The following is a 25161-nucleotide window of genomic DNA, read 5'->3' on the forward strand; positions in this document are numbered from 1 at the left end:
AAATAAAATAAGATAAATCAGAGAGGGAGGCAAACCATAAGAGACTCTTAACTATAGAGAAGCAATTGAAGGTTGATGGAGGGAGGTGGGTAGGAGATGGGCATTAAGGAGGGCACTTGTTGGGATGAGCACTGGGTGTTATATGTAAGTGATGAATCACTAAATTCTACTCTTTAAACCAATACTACACTATGTTAACTAACTTGAAGTTAAATAAAATCTTGGAAGAAATAAAAAAGATTACTTTTTGTTGCCAAACTAATTGTCCTAAAACATTATTTTTAGAATGTCATTCTCCAGTTCAGAAAATTTTAGCTGTATCAAATATACTCTTTTCTGCTAGTCTTTTAAGATGATCCATAATCTTTCTTCACCCTATCCATGCAGGTAGAGTTATGCTTCTCTTAAGTCAGAACTACTTATTTTACCAGCCCACAACCTCATCACAATAATTTCTCTCTCCAATTCTTTTTTTCAGAGTCTTTTCTAGTCATAAATTACATTGAGTTTAATAAATATATTCACTGAGCTCCTCCTCCACATAAGACACTGTGAGAGATGCTAAAACGATCCAAACACTGGCCTCACAGCTGTACACAGTGTCTTTTACATGCTAGACGCTGAGAAAATACCAAAGGTAAGGAGTGAATAAATGAATAGTGCTATTAAATATCTTTTTATCTTTCCTTTTGCCCTTCATTTTTTGAAAAAGAGTTATTTCCTCCAAGAAGACTCTAATTTTCTCTAATTCATAATACTTTCGGTCTTCTACAGCTTTTATAGCATATAGCTACTACTTAAATTGTAATCCAAAGGACAGAGTTTATTAGAGATACAGGATCTCAGACTCCACTTTAGAACTACTTAATTAGAGGTGGCCTTTCAATACATAAAAATTTTACAAAGTACTAGTTTATACCATGGACTTTGGCTTTTTAAAATATTATCAATATTATTGCCTATTGTTTCCCTGACTAGCTAAGTTTTTAACTGTCAAGTATAGAGGTTTTCACCTGCCTCTGAATTCCCTTGTGGCAGTTATTGACTTGGTATATAATAGGCCCTAAAAATGCCATTTATTGATCACATTCAGATAGTACCAAGGCTTTAATAATTCATCAACATTGTATTATATGTAATATATGATATTTAGTAATAATGGGAACTATACATATAATATCACCACTTTACTAGAAGAAATATTTAACATTGATACAGAAATCTAACATACATTCTATTTTTAAAACTTTCATTTTTCTAATAAGAAACTTTATAGCTTTAAAAAAACATATTCAGAATCCAGTGAAATTCAAAGCAGTTTAGTTGTTTGAGGAATTTGAGTTTAGTTGTAAAATCTCTTTTTATCTAGAAGAGTCACTCCCTTTCTTTTGTGCCTTTCATGATGTTGGCATTAAAAACAAAATCAAACCAGTTGTTTTATAGAATGTCCCTCAATATGAATTTGTCTGATGAGTATCTTATGATATTCAAATTAAATCTTCTTTGGAAATAACATTAAATAAGGAATGTGTTCTTCTCAGTATATCACAGCATGAGGCACACAATGTCAGTATGTTCTATTATTGGAAGTTTTAATTTCAAAGGCTTGATTGAGATGTCTGACAGGTTTTTTTCATTGCTAAGGTATCCTTTTCTTTTTTTAATTAATAAGTAATATATTAATATGAAATCTCTGAGATGATGTGAATATCCTATTTCCCAGCAATCATTCACCTAATGGTTTCGGTATCAACTGATGATTCCTTTCCATTTATTATTTTAATGGTTTCTAAAGGAATTTTTAATCTGTCATTCCTTCTAATTTTATTATTCATCATTTTTCTGTAAAGAACAGCTTCTCCTTAACCCCTCCATTATATTTTTGAGTATCTCTAATGACTCAAATCACACACACACACACACACACACACACACACACTTGGTGTGTGATACTCCATTACTGTCATTATTATTTTTGATGGTAAAAGTGTTTTAAAATAGAAACACTTTCAAGCTAGCTTCCACCTTGTTTTGAGCACTTCCTTACTCTCAATATAGCAACAAGATAGTCCAGGCTTACTGGAGTTGAGCTTTTCACAACCCAGGCCTGGAATCTGCCATTGCTCCAATAAGCCTTGTCCCCTCCCCCACTTTGTTTTGGTGAAAGGCATTTAGTAAGCAGAATATGGGCACTGAATATGTTCATTGATATTGAGATATAATTGCTTCTAGACCTTTTCAGTGATTAGAGTTGGCAAAGTGATTATTCATATTGATATTTCCAAGTCCAAAGCCATTTACTGGGTTCTTTCTCTCCTTCCCACACTTCATATTTATATCTCTCTTTTTTCACATTGAGAACCTTTGTTCTAAACAATATTAATACATTTATTCATTCATTCCAATTTTGTTACAAACTAAGTGGTTTTAGAATTAAAGCACAACTGCCCACTCACCCAAGTATGGTTCAGATATTTCTGTAGTAAATTTTGTCCTTGCACTAGTTTTCAAGAACCTGTGTAGTAAGAGAACTGTGGCCAAAATTATTTGTACACATTACAGATGGTCTCTGACTTATGATGGTTCAACTTTATAATTTTTCAACCTAGTGATGCTGCATAAGCAATATGTATTCAATAGAAACTAAATGTTGAAATTTGAATTTTGATCTTTTCCCAGGCTAGTGACATATAGAGAGATATATTTCATGATATTGGTCAGTGGCAGGGAGTCACAGCTCCCAATCAGCCATGTGACCATAAGTGTAAGCAACCAATACAATTAGAACCATTCTGTGCCCATACAACCCTTCTGTTTTTTCACTTCTATTATAGCATCCAATAATTACAGAAACTACTCAACACTTTATGATAAAATAGGTTTTGTGTTAGATTATTTTGTCCAATTGCAGGCTAATATAAGTGTTCTGAACACATTTAAAGTAGGCTATGCTTAGCTATGATGGCAGTAGGCTAGGTATATTAAATGTATTTTCAATTTATGATGGGTTTATCAGGATGTAACCCCATTGAAAATGGAAGAAAATCTGTATTTTATACAAAAATAGTTCTATGTATCTTGTCAATTTATATGCAGTTAGGTTCATTTGGCTTTGTTTCTATTGAATTTTAAATGTTTACCCCCATCTTTGTTGATTTTATTTTTTTTAATATATAGAATTTTGACATGGCTAAGGAGTCACTATATAGTGAGACAAATTCAAAGTTGTTTCATTCTTTTTCCAGTCCTTCCCATTTCATTCTCACAAACTGCCTACCTGTAACTAATTACACTAATTTCTCATTTATCCTTCCTGTACTTTTTTTAATTAAGCAAATACGCACATATAGTTTCATTTCTCTTTCTTTGTTACACAAAAGGTAAAACATTATATAAACATTTTTTAATTTGGCTCTTTGAAAAAAATAATGATCCTGGATATCCTGGATATCATTCTACATCATTTCATAGAGCTCTTCCTCATTCTTTTTTCTTCAGATTTTAATTTAAATTCTAAACAGTTAAAATAAAGTATAATATTAGTTTCAGGTATAGAATTTAGTGATTCATCACTTACATACAACACCCAGTGCTCATCATAAGTGGCCTCCGTAATTCCCATCACACACTTAACCCACCCCCCACCCACGTCCCCTCCTGTAACCCTCAGTTTGTTCTCTATAGTTAAGAGTGTTTTCTGGTTTGCCCTTCTTTTTTCTTTTTTCCCCTATGTTCCTCTGTTTTGTTTCTTAAATTCCACATATGAATGAAATCATATGGTTTATTTCTTTCTCTGACTTATTTAGCTTAGCATAACATTCTCTAGTTCCATCCATGCCTTTGCAAATGGCAAGATTTCATTCTTTTTCTTATGAATGGATAAAGAAGATGTATATATATACACACACACACATATATGTATATATATATATGTGTGTGTCTATATATATATACATATATATGTGTGTGTATATATATATATATACACACATCTACAATAGAGTATTACTCATTCTTTTTTAAACATCTACATAGTACCTGTTGCATGAATATCACATTTTATTTAATTGATTAGTTATGTGCTGGCATTGAGATTGTTTTCAATATTTGCAATTACAAATAATGCCACAATAAATAATCTTGTTTTGTGACTTTTCACAACATAGGGGGAGGTATATTTCCATGGATAAATACTTAGAAGTGGGACCTCTGGGTCAAAAGAGAAATGCATATGTAATTTTCTTAGGTACAATTTTTTCCATTAGGACGTTTTGCTTTTACAAAAGACCTACATTAGTACAGAAATTTTTTTTTCCATAAAAGTGAAAATCCTCTTCAGATTTCTTTGGCTAACAAAAACTAATGTAAATCTTTCTTAAAAGTGAAGTGGCTTAATGTAAACTTTTGGAAAGCAGGAGATACCTGTTTTTCTAGAGTCCTCTCCTTAGGGGTTGCTATGAACTGAATGTGTCCTCTCCACCAGATTCATATATTGAATCCTTAATCTGAATGTGATGGTATTTGGAGAAGGGCCTTTGAGAATAATTAGGTTCAGATGAGGTCATGAATATGGGCCCCTCATAATGGAATTAGTGTCTTTATAAGAAGAGGAGATCAGAACTTGTTTTTGCTCCTTCATGTAAGGACACAGCAAGAAAACAGCCATCTGCAAGCTAGGGGGAGACCCCTCAGCAGAACCTGACCATACTGAGTTCTATTCTGAGACTTCTAGCCTCCAGAACTGTGAGAAAATAAATTTCTGTTGTTTAAGGCACCCAGCTTATGATATATATTTTTTCATTCATTTAAAATTGAAGTATAATTAACACACAGTGTTATATGAGTTTCAAATGTAAAATATAATGATTCAACAATTCTATACATTACTCAGTGATCATCAAAGCAAATCTACTCTTAATCCCCTTTACCTATTTCACCCATCCCCTAAATCCCCTAATCGCCCCCCCCCGCTGCCACCATCAAGTCTCTGTATTTGTTTTTTTTTTTTTGACTCTTTCTTCTTTTTTTGTCCATTTGTTTTGTTTCTTAAATTCCACATATGGATGAAATCATATGGTGTTTGTCTTTCTCTGACTGATTTATTGCACTTGGCATTATAGCCTCTGTCTAAGTCCATCCATGTTGTTACAAATGGCAAGATCTCATTCTTTTTAATGGTTGAGTAATATTCCATTATATATCTATATCTGTATATCATATCTTCCTTTTTTTAAGATTTTCCTTTTTAAGTGATCTCTATACCCAACGTGAGGCTCGAACTTATAACCCCGAGACCAAGAGTCACATACTCTAATGACTGAGCCAACCAGTCACCCCTGTATATCACATCTTTATCCATTCATCTATGGATAGATATTTGGGTTGCTTCCATATCTTAGCTATTGTAAATAATGCTGCAATAAATATAGGGGTGCATTTTTCTTTTCAAATTAGTGCTTTTGTTGTCTTTGGGTAAAACAATTAAAAAAGAAAACACAAGAAATAACAAGTGCTGATGACAATGTGGAGGGAAACTGGTGCCCTGCTGGCAGGAATTCAAATAGGTGCAGGCACTGTGGAAGACAATATGGACGTTCTCAAAGAATTAAAAACAGAATTACCATATGATCCAGTAATTGCAGCTTATGATGTTTTGGCAACCGAACAAATTAAGACAAGGACTTCTGCATAATCAATATCCTTATCTTATATTAAAGTATTGTGACAGACCGTATATATTTTCAGTGATAAATATATGCCTTCATTTTCCTGTGCCTAATAAAGTATGTAAGAATGATGTTTCTGAGTATTTGTTTCAAAATCTGCAGTAGCTTAAGTTATTGTTTAGACAATATTTACTCTCCTCTTACTCCCCCTTTGAGTGGAATATGCTCCTGTCTCAATATATGTTGAATTTGGCCATGTGTCCTTTTGGCTCCATGTTAGGTTGAATGTGCCCCTTGATTCTGGGTTTGACCACATGATTTTCTGTGACCAATAGATTATAACAGTTATGACGCAAGCAAAATTTGGAATGTGCCTACACAGTGGGGCTTACATCTTGTTTTTCTGTCATTCCTGTGAGAAGGGCATCCCCTAAGTAGTTGCTGCTCCTTCATCCCAGACCTCTGCAGGAAAACATATTAAGTAGACCAGAGATGGATAGGCTGTGAGGAGCCAACCCATCTGGAATCATAACTTAAAATGGATCCTCAGAAGTATGAGAAATAAATACTTGTTTTTGTATGTCATTGAAATTTTGTGCCTGTATATATAGCAATAGCTACCTGATAATATACCCTTTCATTTTGAAGCAATTTAAATTATTTTTGTTATATTTATCTTCTTCCCCTCCTCACCTAGTCCAATGGCCTACGCATACTAAAACAAATTCTTAGTTTAGAAGCTTCACTGAATGAATTTGTCATTTATTTGTATTGTAATGAGGAAAGGGATCTCTGTGGAAAATCATAGTTGAATAAAATTAAATGCTACCTTTAAATTTCAGAATAAGACTACAGGTTGTCTCCAAGTACTAAATTTTATAGTTTATTTCCAATTTACTAAAAGAAGTGCTAAAGCTTAAGAATCCAAAACAGATTTTAGAAAGCTCAAGGAGATGTAGCTTTTCTAATAAAGTATAATATCCATTTATAATCCATAAGGTGTCTTTAGATCTTGATTGAAATATAGAGAACAACTTTTATTATTTGTAGTTTGTATTCTCATTTAAATGAAGAAAGTTTATTAAAAAAGGTTTGCTATTTAAATACTATTTACCAATTACAAATTTCATATCAGGAATTCTTTGAAGGTATATACAAAGATCTATACCAGAGAGAATAATCAGTCCATAATTAATCATTTATACAATTCCTTTCTGTTTTGTTTTGTTTTGGCAGAGGACTGTTGTAGGCAATAGATTCAAGAGGGTGGGTAAAGAGCATGTTTATTCTGATTTGTGCTTCATATCAAGTACTCACCACTTAATAGTCTAAAATAAAATTTACTGAATTAATGAATATTGATGAGCACAACAATATTCTGCAGCAGGTGCTATAAACTTTGTGGAATATCAGCTTCATATATATAACAAGTATGAGAGGCAGAATAATGACATCCCAAAGATATCCATGTCCTAATCCCCGGATCCTGTGAATATGTTAGGTTACATGTCAAGATGGAATTTAGGTTGCATATCAAGATAGAATTAAGGTTACAATGGAATTAAGGATGCTCATCAGCTGAACTTGAGATGGGAAGATTAGCTTGAATTATCACGTGGGCCCAATGAAGAGGAGGCTACTTAAGAGTGGAAGAAGAAAGCAGTCAAGTCAGAGGGGCTGTGACTCAGGAGGAGGCTGGAGTGATTGTATGTGAGGACTCTATTTACCTTTGCTGGCTTTGAAGATAGAGGAAGGCACCCACACACCAAGGATGCAGGCAGTCTCTAGAAGCTAGAAAAGGTAAAGAAACATATCTATCAAAAGCCTTTATAAAGGAATGCAGCTCTGATGCAGTCCTGATGATGCCTTGACTTTAGCTTAGTGAGACATCTGTCAGATTTCTGACTTCCAAAAAGATAAGGTAACAAATTTGTTCTGTCCAGTCTGTCAACTCTGTGGTAATTTATTAAAGCAGCAATGGGAAACCAATATAGTAGGTTATTTGGTTCAATTGATTTTATCTGATTGCTGGTGCAGACATGTTTTCTTAAGTTTGCTTACAAATTCTATCAGAGGATTGCAACTGCTGTCTCTTGACCAACAAGCAAGTCTGCCTTTACCTGTAAAAGCCACTATCTTTGATGAAATAGTTAGTGTTAGAGAAAACAAAACATGCATGCAGCTGTGATGGCAGAAGGTAATTTCTCACATGTGTCTTCAATCAACTAACCCCAGTAACCAGTAGGAGTCATGTTTTAGTCACATTGAGCTTCAAATAACAGGTTTTTCTTCTATAGTGGTAGTTGTGTCTTGGACTTGCAATAAGCCAGAGATAGTATAAAGTACACTTTTTCATTCATTTCAAACATAACCAGAAGAATGATTCAAAGTTTACAAAAACAGGCAAAAAACACCACACACACACACACACACACACACACACACACACACACACACACACACACAACTATGGAATACTGTGCTTATAGAAACCTGAAAAACAAAAATGCAAAACTTAGAAATTACCACTTCACTTGATTAGCTTTTTCCTTGGTTAATAACTATTTTTCCAATATAGAAAAAGAAGCATAAAATTACACAAAGCATTTCAAAATATCTGGTATAAGAATAAGACTGTGATTAGAGATTAACATGTTTAGTTAGGAATTAGGAATGAAAAGGAAATATTAATCTTCAAAAGCACACATCATAAGGGAAAAATCGACTATTGGGATTATTTAAAAACTGAGGATTTTTATGCAGTGAGAGAGACTATAAGTGCTAGAATGGGAGAAGACATTGTTTATAACTAACACGATTATGTATATCTTGAATATACAAGTCATTCCTTTACTAAAATGAAGAAAGCATCCAAAATAGAAAATGAGCAAATTATTATGAAAAAACAATGAACAGAAAAGTATACCCCAAATCTCACTAGTATGTGAAGAGATTTCAATGTTATTATAATCATATAAATTCAAATTTAAATGAACTTGGGTGGGGGTATGGGTTACATAGGTGATGGGGATTAAGGAGTGCACTGTAGTGATGAGCACTGGGTGTTGTATGGAAGTGTTGAATCACTATATTGTAACCTACACTACACCTAACTGGAATTTAAATGAAAACTTAAAAAAAAAAAAAAAAAAAACCTTGTGCTTTCACTATACCACTCTGAGCCTAACCCAAAGTGGAAAAAATTGTGATTGTATGGGTTTTGGGAATGGTCAGGTCTCTCTGGTGGAATTGTAGATTGGTGCAGCCATTCTGTAGAAAAGTGTGCTATTGCTTATTCATCAATTGCCTTCCTGAGTATAAGTCTCAGAGTAATTTTTAAACAGATCCATTGGGGATTATGTATGTGCATGTTACTTGAAGCAAGTTATTTGTAGAAGTGAGCAGTTGGAAGCATTATGAATGTCCATTACAAGGGAATAAATAAGAAAATGTGCCTGATGCATGCCATATTGTACTGCAGTTAGAAGCAGCTGATTTGAAGTCCACATGTCAACACAGGCAGATCTTAAAAACACAGTGCATAGTGAAAAAGCTGAGAAATAATTAGCTATATAACACACTAGTGTTTATAAAAATTAAAAAGACAAACCTACAAAACAATAATATATGTTTTGAAAAACTACATGAAGACATAAGATTAGATGTCTGCTCATACAGAGAAGTTGAAGAGTACAGCTTAGAAGGTGATAATGATTCTTTCCATAAAGGGTAAATAACAAATCCCTATACCAACTGTGATTTACATTGACCCTTAATGATTGATCAAGAGCCACCAAGTAAGGGATAGATCCTTTGATGTTTCAATAACAAAATGTGACATAAGCACAATCCCTAAATCAAATGACTGTGGATAGGTGATTATTTTATAGCTTCTATAAAACAGAATGGAGACTTAAATATGAGGAATTAATTTAAAAAAAGGATTAAGAGTTATTCTGCTTGGTAGAATTGAAAACCAAACCATTATCTGTCAAAATATTTATAATCTATCCTAAAAAAAAACATGAAGAATACCACATATGTAACATAAATCTCCAAAATTTATACTGGAAAATGTGTTGCTCAAAAGCCAATTGAGATACAGCTTCTTTTTTCTTTTTTTTTTTATTATGTTAATCACCATACATTACATCATTAGTTTTTGATGTAGTGTTCCATGATTCATTGTTTGTGTATAACACCCAGTGCTCCATTCAGTACGTGCCCTCTTTAATACCCATCACTAGGCTAACCCATCCCCCCACCCCCTCCCCTCGAGAACCCTCAGTTTGTTTCTGAGTCCATAGACTCTCATGGTTTGTCTCCCCCTTCGATTTCCTGCACTTCATTTTTCAGAGGTACAGGTCTGTGATTCAACAGTCTTACACAATTCACAGTGCTCACCATAGCACATACCCTCCCCAATATCTATCACCCAGCAACCCCATCCCTCCCACCCCCCATCACTCCAGCAACCCTCAGTTTGTTTCCTGAGATTAAGAATTCCTCATATCGGTGAGGTCATATGATACATGTCTTTCTCTGATTGACTTATTTCGCTCAGCATAATACCCTCCAGTTCCATCCACGTCATTGCAAATGGCAAGATTTCATTCCTATTGATGGCTGCATAATATTCCATTGTATATATATACACACCACCTCTTCTTTATCCATTCATCTGTCGATGGACATCTTGGTTTTTTCCACAGTTTGGCTATTGTGGACATTGCTGCTATAAACATCGGGGTGCACATACGCCTTCGGATCCCTACATTTGTATCTTTGTGATAAATACACAGTAATGCAGTTGCTGGATCAAGGGTAGCTCTATTTTCAACTTTTGAAGAACTTCTATAATGTTTTCCAGAGTGGTTGCACCAGCTTGCGTTCCCACCAACAGTGTAAGAGGGTTCCCCTTTCTACGCATCCCTGCTAACATCTGTCATTTCCTGACTTGTTAATTTTAGCCATTCTGACTGGTGTGAGGTGGTATCTCATTGAGGTTTTGATTTGGATTTCCCTGATGCTGAGTGATGTTGAGCACTTTTTCATGTGTCTGTTGCCTTTCGGATGTCTTCTTTGGAAAAATGTCTGTTCATGTCTTCTGCCCATTTCTTGATTGGATCATTTGTTCTTTGGGGGTTGAGTTTGATGAGTTCTTTATAGATTTTGGATACAAGCCCTTTATCTGATATGTCATTTGCAAATATCTTCTCCCATTGTGTCGGTTGTCTTTTGGTTTTGTTGACTGTTTTTTTTTTTGCTTTTTATCTTGATGAAGTCCCAATAGTTCATTTTTGCCCTTGCTTCCCTTGCCTTTGGTGATATTTCTAGGAAGAAGTTGCTGCAGCTGAGATCAAAGAGGTTGCTGCCTGTGTTCTCCTTTAGGATTTTGATGGACTCCTGTTTCCCATTTCAGTCTTTGAACCATTTTGAGTCTATTTTTGTGTGTGGTGTAAGGAAATGGCCCATCTTCGTTCTTCTGCATGTGGCTGTCCAATTTTCCCAACACCATTTGTTGAAGAGACTGTCTTTTTTCCATTAGACATTCTTTCCTGCTTTGTTGAAGATGAGGTGACCATAGTGTTGGGGTCCATTTCTGGGCTCTCGATTCTGTTCCATTGATCTATGTGTTTGTTTTTCTGCCAGTACCATACTGTCTTGATGAAGACAGCTTTGTAATAGAGCTTGGAGTCTGGAATTGTGATACCACCAGCTTTGCTTTTCTTTTTCAACATTCCTCTGGCTATTCAGGGTCTTTTCTGATTCCATACAAATTTTAGGATTATTTGCTCCATGCCTTTGAAAAAAGTGGATGGTATTTTGATGGGGATTGCATTGAATGTGTAGATTGCTCTAGGTAGCATTGACCTCTTCACAGTGTTTGTTCTTCCAATCCATGAGCATGGAACGTTTTTCAATTTCTTTGTGTCTTCCTCAATTTCTTTCATGAGTACTTTATAGTTTTCTGAGTACAGATTCTTTGCCTCTTTGATTAGTTTTATTCCTAGGTATCTTATGGTTTTGGGTGCAATTGTATATAGGATTGACTCCTTAATTTCTCTTTCTTCTGTCTTTGTGTATAGGAATGCCACTAATTTCTGTGCATTGATTTTATATCCTGCCACTTTACTGAATTCCTGTATGAGTTCTAGCAGTTTTGGGGTGGAGTCTCTGGGTTTTCCACATAAAGTATCATATCATCTGCAAAGAGTGAGAGTTTAACTTCTTCTTTGCAGATTTGGATGCCTTTGATTTCTTTTTGTTTTCTGATTGCTGTGGCTAGGACTTCTAATACTATGTTGAATAGCAGTGGTGATAGTGGACATCCCTGCCGTGTTCCTGCCCTTAGGCGGAAAACTCTCGGTTTTTCCCCATTGAGAATGATATTCGCTGTAGGTTTTTTATAGATGGCTTTTATGATATTGAGGTATGTACCCTCTATCCCTATAATCTGAAGAGTTTTGATCAAGAAAGGATGCTGTACTTTGTCAAATGCTTTTTCTGAATCTATTGAGAGGATCATATGGCTCCTGTTCTTTCTTTTCTGAATGTATTGTATCACATTGATTGATTTGTGGATGTTGAACCAAACTTCCAGCCCAGGGATAAATCCCACTTGGTCGTGGTGATTTATCCTTTTAATATACTGTTAGATCCTATTGGCTAGTATTTTGGTGAGAATTTTTGTATCCATGTTCATCAAGGATATTGGTCTGTAATTCTCCTTTTTGATGGGGTCTTTGTCTGGTTTTGGGATCAAGGTAATGGCCTCATAAAACGAGTTTGGAAGTTTTTCTTCCATTTCTATTTTTTTGGAACAGTGTCAGAAGAATAGGTATTATTTCTTTAAATGTTTGCTGGAATTCCCCTGGGAAGCCATCTGGCCCTGGGCTCTTGTTAGGAGATTTTTGATAACTGCTTCAATTTCCTTAGTGGTTATAGGTCTGTTCATGCTTTCTATTTCTTCCTAGTTCAGTTTTGGTAGTTGATACATCTCTAGGAATGCATCCATTTCTTCCAGATTATCTAATTTGCTGGCATAGAGTTGCTCATAATGTGTTCAAATAATTGTTTGTATTTCTTTGGTGATGGTTGTGATCTCTCCTCTTTCATTCATGATTTTATTTATTTGGGTCCTTTGTCTTTTCTTTTTGGTAAGTCTGGCCAGGGGTTTATCAATCTTATTAATTGTCTTTCAAAGAACCAGCTCCTAGTTTCGTTGATCTGTTCTACCATTCTTTTGGTTTCTATTTCATTGATTTCTGCTCTGTTCTTTATTATTTCTCTTCTCCTGCTGTGTTTAGGCTTTATTTGCTGTTCTTTCTCCAACTCCTTTAGGTGTAGGGTTAGGTTGTTTATTTGAGACCTTTCTTGTTTCTTGAGAAAGGCTTGTATTGCTATATACTTTCCTCTTAGGACTGCCTTTGCTGCATCCCAAAGATTTTGAAAAGTTATGTTTTCATTTTCATTTGTTTCCATGAATGTTTTAATTCTTTAATTTCCTTGTTGACTCATTCATTCTTTAGTAGGATGCTCTTTAGCCTCCATGTATTGAGTTCTTTCCAACTTTCCTCTTGTGATTGAGTTCTATTTTCAAAGCATTTTGGTCTGAAAATATGCAGGGAATGATCCCAATCTTTTGGTACCAGTTGAGACCTGATTTGTGACCTAGGATATGATCTATTCTGGAGAATGTTCCATGGGCACTAGAAGAATGTGTATTCTGTTGCTTTGGGATGGAATGTTCTGAATATATCTGTGAAGTCCTTTTGGTCCAGTGTGTCATTTAAAGTCTTACTTCCTTGCTGATCTTTTGCTTCTGTCCATTTCATTGAAGGGGGTGTTAAATTCCCCCACTATTATTGTATTGTTTTCGATGTGTTTCTTTGCTTTCATTATTTATTGGCTTATATAAGTGGCTGCTCCCATGTTAGGGGTATAGATATTTACAATTGCTAGATCTTCTTGTTGGATAGACCCTTTAAGTAGGATATAACATCCTTCCTCATCTCTTAGTATAGACTTTGGTTTAAAATCTAATTTATCTGATATAAGGATTGCCACCCCAGCTTTCTTTTGGTGTCCATTAGCATGGGCTTTCAATCTGGGGGTGTCTTTGGGTCCAAAATGAGTCTCTGACAGACAGCATATCGATGGGGGTCTTGTTTTTTTATCCAGTCTGATACCCTGTGTCTTTTGATTGGGACATTTAGCCCATTTACATTCAGGGTAACTATTGAAAGATATGAATTTAGTGCCATTGTATTGCCTGTAAGGTGACTGTTACTGTATATTGTCTGTGTTCCTTTCTGGTCTGTGTTACTTTTAGGATCTCTCTTTGCTAGAGGACTGCTTTCAATATTTCTTGTAGGGCTGGTTTCGTGTTTGCCAATTCCTTTAGTTTTTGTTTGTCCTGAAAGCTTTTTATCTCTCCTTCTATTTCCAATGACAGCCTAACTGGATAAAGTATTCTTGGCTCCATATTTTTCTCATTTAGTGCTCTGAAGATACCATGCCAGTCCTTTCTGGCCTGCCAGGTCTCTGTGGATAGGTCTGTTGCCAATCTAATGTTTGTACCATTGTAGGTTACAAATCTCTTCTCTAGAGCTTCTTTCAGGATTTTCTCTTTGTCTCTGAGACTTGTAAGTTTTACTATTAAGTGTCGGGGTGTTCACCTATATTTTTGATTGTGAGGGGGGTTCTCTGTGACTTCTGGATTTTGATGCCTGTTTCCTCCCCCAAATTAGGGAAATTCTCTGCTATAATTTGCTCCAATATACCTTCTGCCCCTCTCTCTCTTTCTTCTTCTTCTGGGATCCCAATTATTCTAATGTTGTTTCATCTGATGGTATCACTTATCTCTCGAATTCTGCCCTTATGCTTCAGTAGTTGTTTATCTCTCTTTTTCTCAGCTTCTTTATTTTCCATCATTTGGTCTTCTATATCACTAATTCTCTCTTCTGCCTCATTATCCCAGCAGTTAGAGCATCCATTTTTGATTGCACCTCATTAATAGCCTTTTTGATTTCAACTTGGTTATATTTTAGTTCTTTTATTTCTTCAGAAAGGGTTTCTCTAATATCTTCCATGCTTTTTTCAAGCCCAGCTAGGATCTGTAAAATCACAATTCTGAACTCTAGTTCTGACATCTTACTAATGATCATATTGAGTAGGTCCCTGGCAGTCGGTACTGCCTCTTGTTCTTTTTTTGAGGTTATTTTTTCCATCTTGTCATTTTGTCCAGAGGAGAATAGATGAATGAGAGAACAATATGTTAACAGGGTAACAACGGCCCCAGAAAAATATACACTAAACAAATCAGAAGATACCTGAAACTGGGGTAAAAGAAAGGGAAAGAAAGAAAAAAGAAAAAGGAAAAGATAAAAACAAACAAAAAACAAAAATCAAATATGATCAAGCTGGTGAATAGATCTGTGCCACACACTAGATTTTGGGCATATATTGGTCTGTTAGAAGAAAGTGCCTCCCAAAATTTTAAAGAAAGAAAAACTTATATATGTACAGAAATAGGGTAAATATGATGAAGGGATGGAATATGACTATAAGATGGAAATTATAAATGATTTTATAAAAGGAATTGATAAGACGTTGGTTGAAAAAAAAAAGAGGATTAAAAAAAAGGGGAGATAATGTGATCAGGCAGGAGACTAGAACAAAGCCATACACTAGAGATTTAGGGTTTATTTTGGTCTGTTAGAAGAAACCGTATCCCAAAATTTTAAAGAGAGAACAACTTATATTCCAAAAATAAGGTTAACTACTATGAAGGGATAGACTATGACTCTAAAAATGAAAAATAAAAAAGATTTTTTAAAGAAGGGATTTATAAGATGTTGGTTGAAAAAGGGAAAAAGAAAAACAAAAAAAAAAGTTAATTTTTTTAACTTTGAAAGACTAAAGAATCATGGTAAAAAAGCCATGAATTCTATGTGCTGTATTCCCCTAGCGCTGGAGTTCTGCCATTCTCATTGATTGGTAAACTTGGTCTTGGGGGGCTGTTCTTGTTGATCTTCTGGGGGAGTGGCCTATTGCTGTGGTTCCCAAATGTCTTTGCCAGAGGCGGAATTGCCCTGCCCTTGCTGGGTCAGGCTAAGTAATCTGCTTGGTTTTGCTCTTGGGAGCTTTTGTTCCCTGCAAGCTTTCTGTACAGCTTTGGAGGGTTGGAGTGAAAATGGTGGCCTCCCAATCTCCTCCTGGAGGAGCCAAGAACTTGGGCCCCCACTCTTCAGTGAGTCCCCAGAGAGAAGCAGTCAGTCACTCCCGTCTCCCCGGTCTCCGGCTGCACTCCGTGCTCACCCGGCCTGTGACCGAGCATTTCTATATCTGGCACCCAACTCGGTGTGGAGTCTCCAAACCCAGCAGATCCCTGTGGTGCGCTCCCGCGCCACTCCTCCCCGGGGAGGAAGGGGAGTCTCCCCAGATCTGCCGCTTGTTGGGTCCCTGCTGGAAAAGCAGTGGCCCAACTGGGCCGCGGATCACAGTTTATGGCAACCCTGAGCTGAGAGCCTGCGCCTTGGTTCTGTCTCTTCAGCCAGCTTCCCTGCTCTGATACCTGGGAGCTCTGCTGCACTCAGGCACCCCCGGTCTTTCTGTGACCCTGAGGGTCCTGAGACCACACTGTCCCGCGAGGTTTCCACCCCCTGCTTAGCCACTGGAGCGATGTCCCTCAGCGGAGCTGACTTCTAAAAGTTCCGATTTTGTGCTCTGCGGCCGACGGAGACCCCCCTCCCCCACTGTCTATCTTCCGGAATATCGCCTGGGATTCATTTCTCTGCACGTCCTATCTTCTAGAAAGTGGTCACTTTTCTGTTCAGACATTTGCTGCTATTCTTTTCTTTGATCTCCTTTTGAGTTCACAGTGTTCAGAATGGTTTCATCTCTATCTAACTAAATTCCTGGGACAAGACCAAATTTAGGTCTCCTACTCCTCCGCCATCTTATTCCTCCCTCCGAGATACAGTTTCTGAGTGTGGGGCTTGAATTAATCTTGCATAGGAAGATAAAGCAAGATAAAAGCACAGATTTGTAACTGATCTGAAAGTGCATTTCCTCAAATACAAGTGTGAACAAAGTGGAGTGGTACCTCCATGTTGAACACACTGCAATTAAAATTTTTTTTAAATTTTCATGTGCCATTTGTATGAATAGTATTATTACCTAAGTAAAGGGGGCACTACCTCCATGAATATACAATATCCACTAATAGATATGAGAATTTTCCTTTATTAGATGAACACTGATTGAAGGATAATATGATGGGGGAATGTTAGTAATAATTTCTTGGACACAGAGAAAAATAATTGAGGACCAAACAGCTTGTCTCATCCAGTCTAGGAATTCCACCTGTGATGGTATTATATTCATATTCATTTAGCTTTTATTTTAGAAGAATTAATGTGTTTGTTATTTTATTCCAGCGAACTGGAGGAGTTAATAGTTGTCACCTCATTTGAAATTTGTCTTTCTACTGATTTATGGTAATAATCAAAATATATAATGATACTCATTTGAGACCTGCAAACCAATTAGCAATATCCACTAGGGATTTTATAGGTTTAAAGCATGTTTTGATGATGAAAACAACTACATCATTAAATAATTGCTCTAGTATAGTGTCCTTATTAAGAGTCAGGTTGGACTTTAGCAAGGCCAAAATACACCTGATTGTGTGATCATCCTATGTTAGAAAAACAAAAAGAATAATTATCCAATTCTGTGACTATAGGAAGATAAGAACCTGTGCTGCAAATAATTGGATAGAGATGAAAATTCCCTACTTGACCTAATGCACTATTTTTTATCTTGTGGTTTGATGCGATACTTGAAAAAAGTATGCTACTATGCCAACATAAGCCTGATCTCCTACAGAATTCTTATTGTTTTGTGCTTGCTGATTTCAAACTAGAACAAAGGACTTGGTTTAGGCTATATGGGCAGTATTATTCTCCCCTCAAGCTAGGATTAACATGGAGGTCTGAAAAATTAGTAGCAAAAGAGGAGATTCTAAGATTACTAGAATAGCTTTGTGTTGTCCTTAGGATTTAACAAACTACTATAACTGCACTCTTAAATCCTTGCCTCAAATATGGATGCGGAGGGCAGAAAAAGGCTAAATTCTGAGAGTTAGGAAGCACTGGTTTTACTAACTCTGACTTAAATATATGAATTTGTTTATTTTGAAGATTATATCAATGTTAAAATAAAATGCTTCGTTTAGAAGAGCCATTTCTTTGAAAAGATCAGAGAGTGGCATCAACGTTTAAATATTTAAAAGTCATTATAGAATTTTCTTCCACAGAATTAGTGTCCTTGCTACAATATTTAGAATTATTCCAGCAGGAATTCAAGTACTAAAATGTTGTGACAATATGATTACTTGATCTGGTTCAAAGTCTCTCTGTCTCTGTGTGAGTGTATCTCTCCCTCCCTCTGTGTGTGTGTGTGTGTGTGTGTGTGTGTGTGTGTGTGTGTGTGTGCGCGCGCGCATAGGAATCTGTCTCTGTTGGCTATCTCTGTGTGTTTCTCTCTCTCCCCCTCCTTTCCTCCCTCCCTTCCTCCATCTCTCTTTTTGTGCATCCCTGCCTGTTTCTGCCTCTCTCTTTCATTAACCTGAGTTATGTGTTACACTGCAATTTGAATCATTATTCATAAAATTTAAGATGGCAGACAATAATGTAAATACATTATTGCACAGCCACCCACTGCTGGGTCCAATTCAGACAAATAGGGAAACAATAGAGATTATATATATTTCAAGTGCCTAATTTTATATTTGTAGGAGTAAAATATTTACTACCAACTATATAATATTCAGATATTTGACTGTTTCTGTTACTTTCTTTAAGCAAAAACACACTTTTATCTTGATTAAAATAATATGAGATATGGTTGCTTTAGATAACTTTTAAATAGAATACTGTGTTTGAATTCAAATACTTTATGAATGTGACAACTTGTCAAAATATACTTCTGTATTTTAAATGAATTAACACACTTAAAAATTTTTAGAGCCAATGATGGCTTGTGATAATGATTAGAAACAGCTCAGAATGCTGGAATAACTAGTCATTAATCTCCAGAGCTACTGATGGAGAGATTAGGGGGGAAGGGTAACAGTATCTAATCTAGTTTTTGAAATCTCTAACTCACTGTCATGGGGGGAAAAATAATTTATACTAGGCATGCATTGTACATATGGTGTTTTATACATTTTTAAAACCTCAAAATTTATTCTTTTTACTTTGAGGAAAAACTCCGAATAGGTCTCCATATTTTATGACCAAGAACTATGGTTATAAGTTCTATTTTCAGTTTTAATTGAGGTCACAGGGAAAGTGAAGCAGCGGAATGTGAACATTTTCTTCAGAAAAATGCAGTTAAATGGCACCACCAAACAATGCTATTTAGGCAGCAAATGAAGCACTTACCTCAAAAAAGAAAAATTAATTAAGGAAGTTCAGCACAGGGGTGACTGGGTGGCTCAGATAGTTAAGGGTCTGCCTTCGGCTCAGGTCATGATCCCAGAGTCCTGGGATCAAGACCCGCATCCGGCTCCTGGTTCATCAGGGAGTCCGCTTCTTTCTCTCTCTCTCTCTCTCTCTCTCTGTATCTCTGTGTCTCAAATGAATAAATAAAATCTTAAAAAAAAAGTTCAGCACATGCTTTGGGCCTCAGTGTGTTTTCTGGCATCAAAGTAGCCTCAAGCCCCAGGTGATGAAAGAAGAGTCCTCTTTTGCTGTCATTAGGATGGACAAGATACTGTCTGATCATAAACCGAGGTCTGGAGTCTTATTATCCTTGAATCTTAAAGACTTCTGAATAATGCAAGATCTAAAGGCTTGGTGTAATGGTCATCTGGAAATAACTGTGTCTGACAAGATTATCTGGTCTTTTCTATATAATATTGATGATAAGACCTTAGAGTATTTTACAATATGCAAATATTTTATCTCTTGCAAATGTAGCTCAACCAACCTCAGGGGCATAGATGTTATTTCTACCTGTAATTTTTCAGTGGAAAAACTAAAGCTGAGCATTAATTAATGGTCATATAAATAGTAAATAATGTAGATTTTGAATGTTGTTCATTTAATTTTAGGTACTTTGTCCTTTTATTTCACTAGATTTATCTCAAGATGTTATTTAAAAGGATCATTTTTTGACATGCTTAGACAAAAGAACATTTAAAAAAACACATGGTTTGGAACATTGAAACATCTTTGAAATGGAGGTTGTAGCAATGTGGGAAGAACATTTATTAATTACATATGAAGAATCTGGGTTCAGGTTTCGGAATTTCCACTTGGAAATTGTGTGAACAGCATTAGACTCTGGCTTTTCTAGACCTCGGTTTTTGTATTTATAAATAATAATACACACTTGCTCTACTTATTTCTCTGTAAGTGTCTATAGAATCTCTTTTGATAATTTTTTTCGATTATTTTGATAATGGCTCTAGTTGACACTAATCACATTCTCACGCAGATTCGTGGAGATCCTTTTTAATGCAGCAGTAGCCTTTGCTAAGAGTTGAACTTTCTGCAGCCTTCCCTGTACTTAAAGACCACTCCCTTTGGCTTTTGGAGCTGCCTCAGTCACTAGGAGTCCAGGAAATGACTGACTGGTTGGCGCTGGGCTTCAAAGGCCGTTGCCTCATGGGAAACAGACTCTGTAAAGCAATTTATGTTCTAGAACTCCAGTGGGATCAGTCTGAGGCTAGACTTCCCCCGAAACTACACCTTTCCTTTACTTCTCCCCTTTCCTGTTGCAGCTTCATTCATGCTCTATCTGTTCCTGAGAATAAGCCCTCTAGACTTCACAGGTGTAAGAATCTCTGTCTCAGGCTCTTCTAAGGAACATGACCTAAAACAAGCTTTGATCCCTGTCACTTAATTCAAAGCTTGTAAGGAGTGACATTTTGGTGGTTTTCAGTATGGGTTAGAAGACCAAATGTTGGTAGGAAGTAAAAAAGCACTGATTACTCAGATGAAGAAGAATATAAATTTGAGTGGAAAGTCTGTTTGTTCACTTCATACAACTTTGTATAGGCTAAAGCAGGATAAAGAGTGCATAGGTTATGTTGCTGAGATGAAAATTCATCTTTATATTAATATTATAGAATAATGGGTCACTCAAGCCTCCTAAATAATCACTTTAGTTTTTAAGCAGGATTCCTATGTTTTAATTTCTCTCCCTTTTGAAATTATCATTTAAAGTGCATTCTCCTATATCTTTTTTTTTTATTTTTGCCTTTTCTTTATATTCTAGTGTCTGGTAACTATAGATATGGATGACCTTGTTCTCAGTATAGAAATAATTCATTTATGTACATAATATATTTTTGGACTGGGAGCAATGATAGATGTTTATCCAGTGCCATTTCCTTTGCTAATAAGTCCCCAGAGCAGACAGTATCCATTTGCAGAGGGAGTAGTATTATATATGATTTTGTAATTGCTACATATTTACCAGTAAAAATGAAATATTCATTCCTGACTTTATTTCCAAAATCTCAGACTATTTGTGACCATCCTTCCTGTTCTTCCTTCACTTCTACTGTTGCTCCTTGACTTTTCACCAAGTGATCCAGTATCTCAAACCTCTTGTTTGGTATTGTTGTCTGCACTTGCCTTGGTCACCTACTTGTGTCATCATCATGTGTTATACTTAGTCATGTTAATAGATCTTCCTGGATGCTTAATAGCTACAAATGACCAGTCTACCAGACCTACTCATTTTCTCCAATACTTCCCTCCCCCACTCCCTACTTTTATTCAGTCTGTACATTCACAGATAACTGACTGCCCATGAAGTCCTCCTGAGAGGGGGCAGTGTGGCTTAGAGTTGATGTCTTATCATAGGAGATGTTCACAAAGGAGAAAGATATTGAAAAAAGATTAGATTTGCTGTACCTACAGGAAGCAAGATGGTGAGGGATGCTGGCTTTGCTCTTCATTGTTCCTTTGTGATATAATTTCCTTGGCATTTTCTGTTTAATTATTCAATCTATGACAACATTCACAAGGTAAATATTATCTCTTCCATTTTAAGATAAGAAAACTGGGTTCAGAAGGCCTAAGTAATTTAAGAGAGTGTTATCAAGATTCAAACCTCAAAACAGGCCCTTTTAACCATTATACATAGAAACAATTTATTATTATATGATTGACCCCCTAAATATTTCTGATTCAAATATTTGAGTTGCTTATTCTCTGACATTGCTGGAATTAATAGCTGAAAAATAGAGGCTTCATACAATAGCTCCTTAGATACTTCTATACTTCAACAACCTCTCATGACCTTTTTTTTTCCACATTTTTTTTTTATCTTGATGTTGAGTTGGGGATGTGCTATGAAAGCTCCCGCTAATAATTTATCCACTTTCCAGAGTCTTTATCTTTTTTCTTGCACCCATTCCTCTGTAGACTTATTCACTGCCCCCTCCCATTTTTAATTCATTTTTCTGTTTCTTAGGCCATAGTACAAGATTTTTGTTTCACCAAAGGGGCTTTAAAAAATCATCTTTTTATCATTCATTCCAATCATTTTTCAATGCTTTCATATTTTTAACTCTGTAACGTTAGTGTTATGAGGATAAATGAGAGGAGCTCTAAGAAAATAGAGATGTACTATAATCTTTCCACTCGCTTGAAATTTTTCTGGCTCATAGAGAAATACTATCTGTTGTGTTCCGCTAGTCGGCAGTTTTTGATGGATACAACATGTTCCTTCAATCCATCTTATGAGAGTGAAAAAGTAGCTAGAGCACAAATATTATAACTCCCTGTATAGCCCCTAGAAAACAAATAATTAAAAATAAAATGTGGCTGTTTGAAAACAAGAAATATAGCAGTTATTGGATACAATAATGTGAAAATATAACATTAAATTGTAATTTCTAAGGTGAGAAAGAAATCAGATTTTCCCTGGATATGCAGAAAACATACACTGTGGAATCTGCCGTGTAAGTTTTCTTCAACTAACCTCTCACAAAGGAAGTGATTCAAATGCTGATAAATCAAATAATTTTGTAATTAAAGAATGGCAGTTTGTTTTATAAGAATCAGTCTATGCTAACAATCAAACTTGTTTCAAGCTTAATAAAACTACAGTGAAGGCAAAATTATGATATGAAGTTGCTATGCAATTCAAACAATAAGGTTTCCACAAGATGGAACATATACTCTGATTGAATCTGGAGCAAGATACTTAGCAAGATAGTAATTTTATATGTATCTAAAATAGAGCTATAGTAGGGACACCAACCTTGCTGGCTTGTTTGAGAGGTCATTGAAATATATGTAAAACACATTGTGTAGTGCTTAGTGAGATCATGTGTGTGTGGGGGGGTAAGCTATTGCTATTATAATTATCTGGAAGTTTTATGATTGGAATAAAATTCTGGGTTGTTCATGATCACTCAATATTTAGATCTGAGCTGTTTTGCAGGCAAAGTATTTATTTGGCTAGAAAGTTGTTTTTAAATATGATACTTCAAATTCTTCTTTAGAGTGAAAACTAAGGAATATTCTTTGCAGGACTGTTTCACTCTGACAGGAAAAGTGTATGATTTGCAGCCATCAAGGGATCAGAGCTGAAATAGGATCTCTCTTTCTCTAGCCAGTTGTGGCGCAGTTTCACACCATTACCTTCAAGGGTTATGAGCCTATCACATGTCCATTAGTGCACCTACCAAAGACAAAACAAGGAGTTATTTCCACAGTTCATTCAGATAATGGATGAAAACTCACAAGAATTTCCAGATGGAATATCAAGGTTCTGTTGGGGAAAGAAAAAATTTTTGATTTTGAACATTTAGAAACCTAAAGGATGGCAAAATAACTGGGTAATATAGGCTTTTGTTAGAGTCTCGAGTTCTAAAAAATGTGAACAAACTATATGAGATATGGTCTGTCAAAATGGAGATGGTTACTAAAAAGCTAAGAATATTATACACTTGAAGGTCTATTGCAAGTCTCACTTCATTTGTTTAATATTATTTTATTGGCTTCCACTCTTACAGATCTATACAACCAAATCTCCAATTTGGAATAACAAGAGATCTTTAGAAATATAAATCAAGCAAGTAAATATCCACCCATGAAACCCATTATATAGCTAATTTACCAAAAGTGTAATCCTATAGATATGTAAATTCTACATTGAATCTACTGATTTTTATTTGACCAAAATCAAACAACATTTTCAAATACTTCCAACATACCTTAAATGACAATTGTCCATTTAGTTTTTCCTCTTATGAATAAGCATGGTAAGGTGAGCATACTCTTTATTTTCTTTTTTGCAGTTAGAGATCAAGGAGTCTTTTTTTTTTTTAAAGATTTTATTTATTTATTTGAGAGAGTGAGAATGAGAGAGAGAGAGCACATGAGAGGGGGGAGGGTCAGAGGGAGAAGCAGACTCCCTGCTGAGCAGCAGGGAGCCCGATGCGGGACTCGATCCCGGGACTCCAGGATCATGACCTGAGCCGAAGGCAGTCGCTTAACCAACTGAGCCATCCAAGCACCGAAGGAGTCGTTCTAGGAGCAAGAACTGTTAACAGGGCAAGCCCTTGCAAGGCGATACTTACCGATTCCTGCCACAGTCATTCTAGCCTGCTGATGACTTCTTATAGAGGATGGGATCAGGAAGTTCACAAAAGATTTTTCATGAAAGCAATGAAAATTCAGTGACTAAACTCACATGTGCTAAGATGATCAGGAAATTTACTATCTGTAGGAGCCCTATGTTTTGGCCCAGAACCATTCCCGTGGCCATTTGAGTTTGTTACAATATTGAATAATGCAACAAATACTACACAGTAACGTGTATTTCATTTACAATAAGGAGAACACTATACACGTTACTGTGTAGGCTCCTACAGATAGTAAATTTCCTGATCATCTTAGCACATGTGAATTTAGTCACTGAATTTTCATTGCTTTCATGAAAAATCTTTTGTGAACTTCCTGATCCCATCCTCTATAAGAAGTTATCAGCAGGCTAGAATGACTGGCAGGAATCAGGAAGTGACGCCTAGCAAGGGCTTGCCCTATTAACAGTTCTTGCTCCTAGAAAAACAAGAGGTACATGAATAAGTCCCTAAGTATGGGTCATGTTTGTGTGAGAGACTCAACCAAAGCATTATAAAACATCAGGGTAGAATTTTAAGTTGTTATTATCTGTTGAGCCTTCCTGTAACAGATGTTGCTGGAGAGGAATAAGTAGAGATGAAACACAATTAAGTTAAAATAGCACTCAAGTGAGAAAAGGGGACTTTTTTTTTTTTTTCGGTCTACCTGTGTAGGTGAAGATGCCTTTCTCTTCTTTATCTTTTCATCTTTTATTTTCTCTTAAGAATACAACTCTTGGGGCGCCTGGGTGGCTCAGTTGGTTAAACAACTGCCTTCGGCTCAGGTCATGATCTCAGAGTCCTGGGATAGAGCCCTGCATCAGGCTCCCTGCTCAG

Source organism: Eumetopias jubatus, unplaced genomic scaffold (assembly GCF_037043125.1).
Source record: "Eumetopias jubatus isolate StellerSeaLion01/CBP00866 unplaced genomic scaffold, mEumJub1_p1.0 scaffold_6, whole genome shotgun sequence".
In the NCBI taxonomy this organism is placed as follows: Eukaryota; Metazoa; Chordata; class Mammalia; order Carnivora; family Otariidae; genus Eumetopias; species Eumetopias jubatus.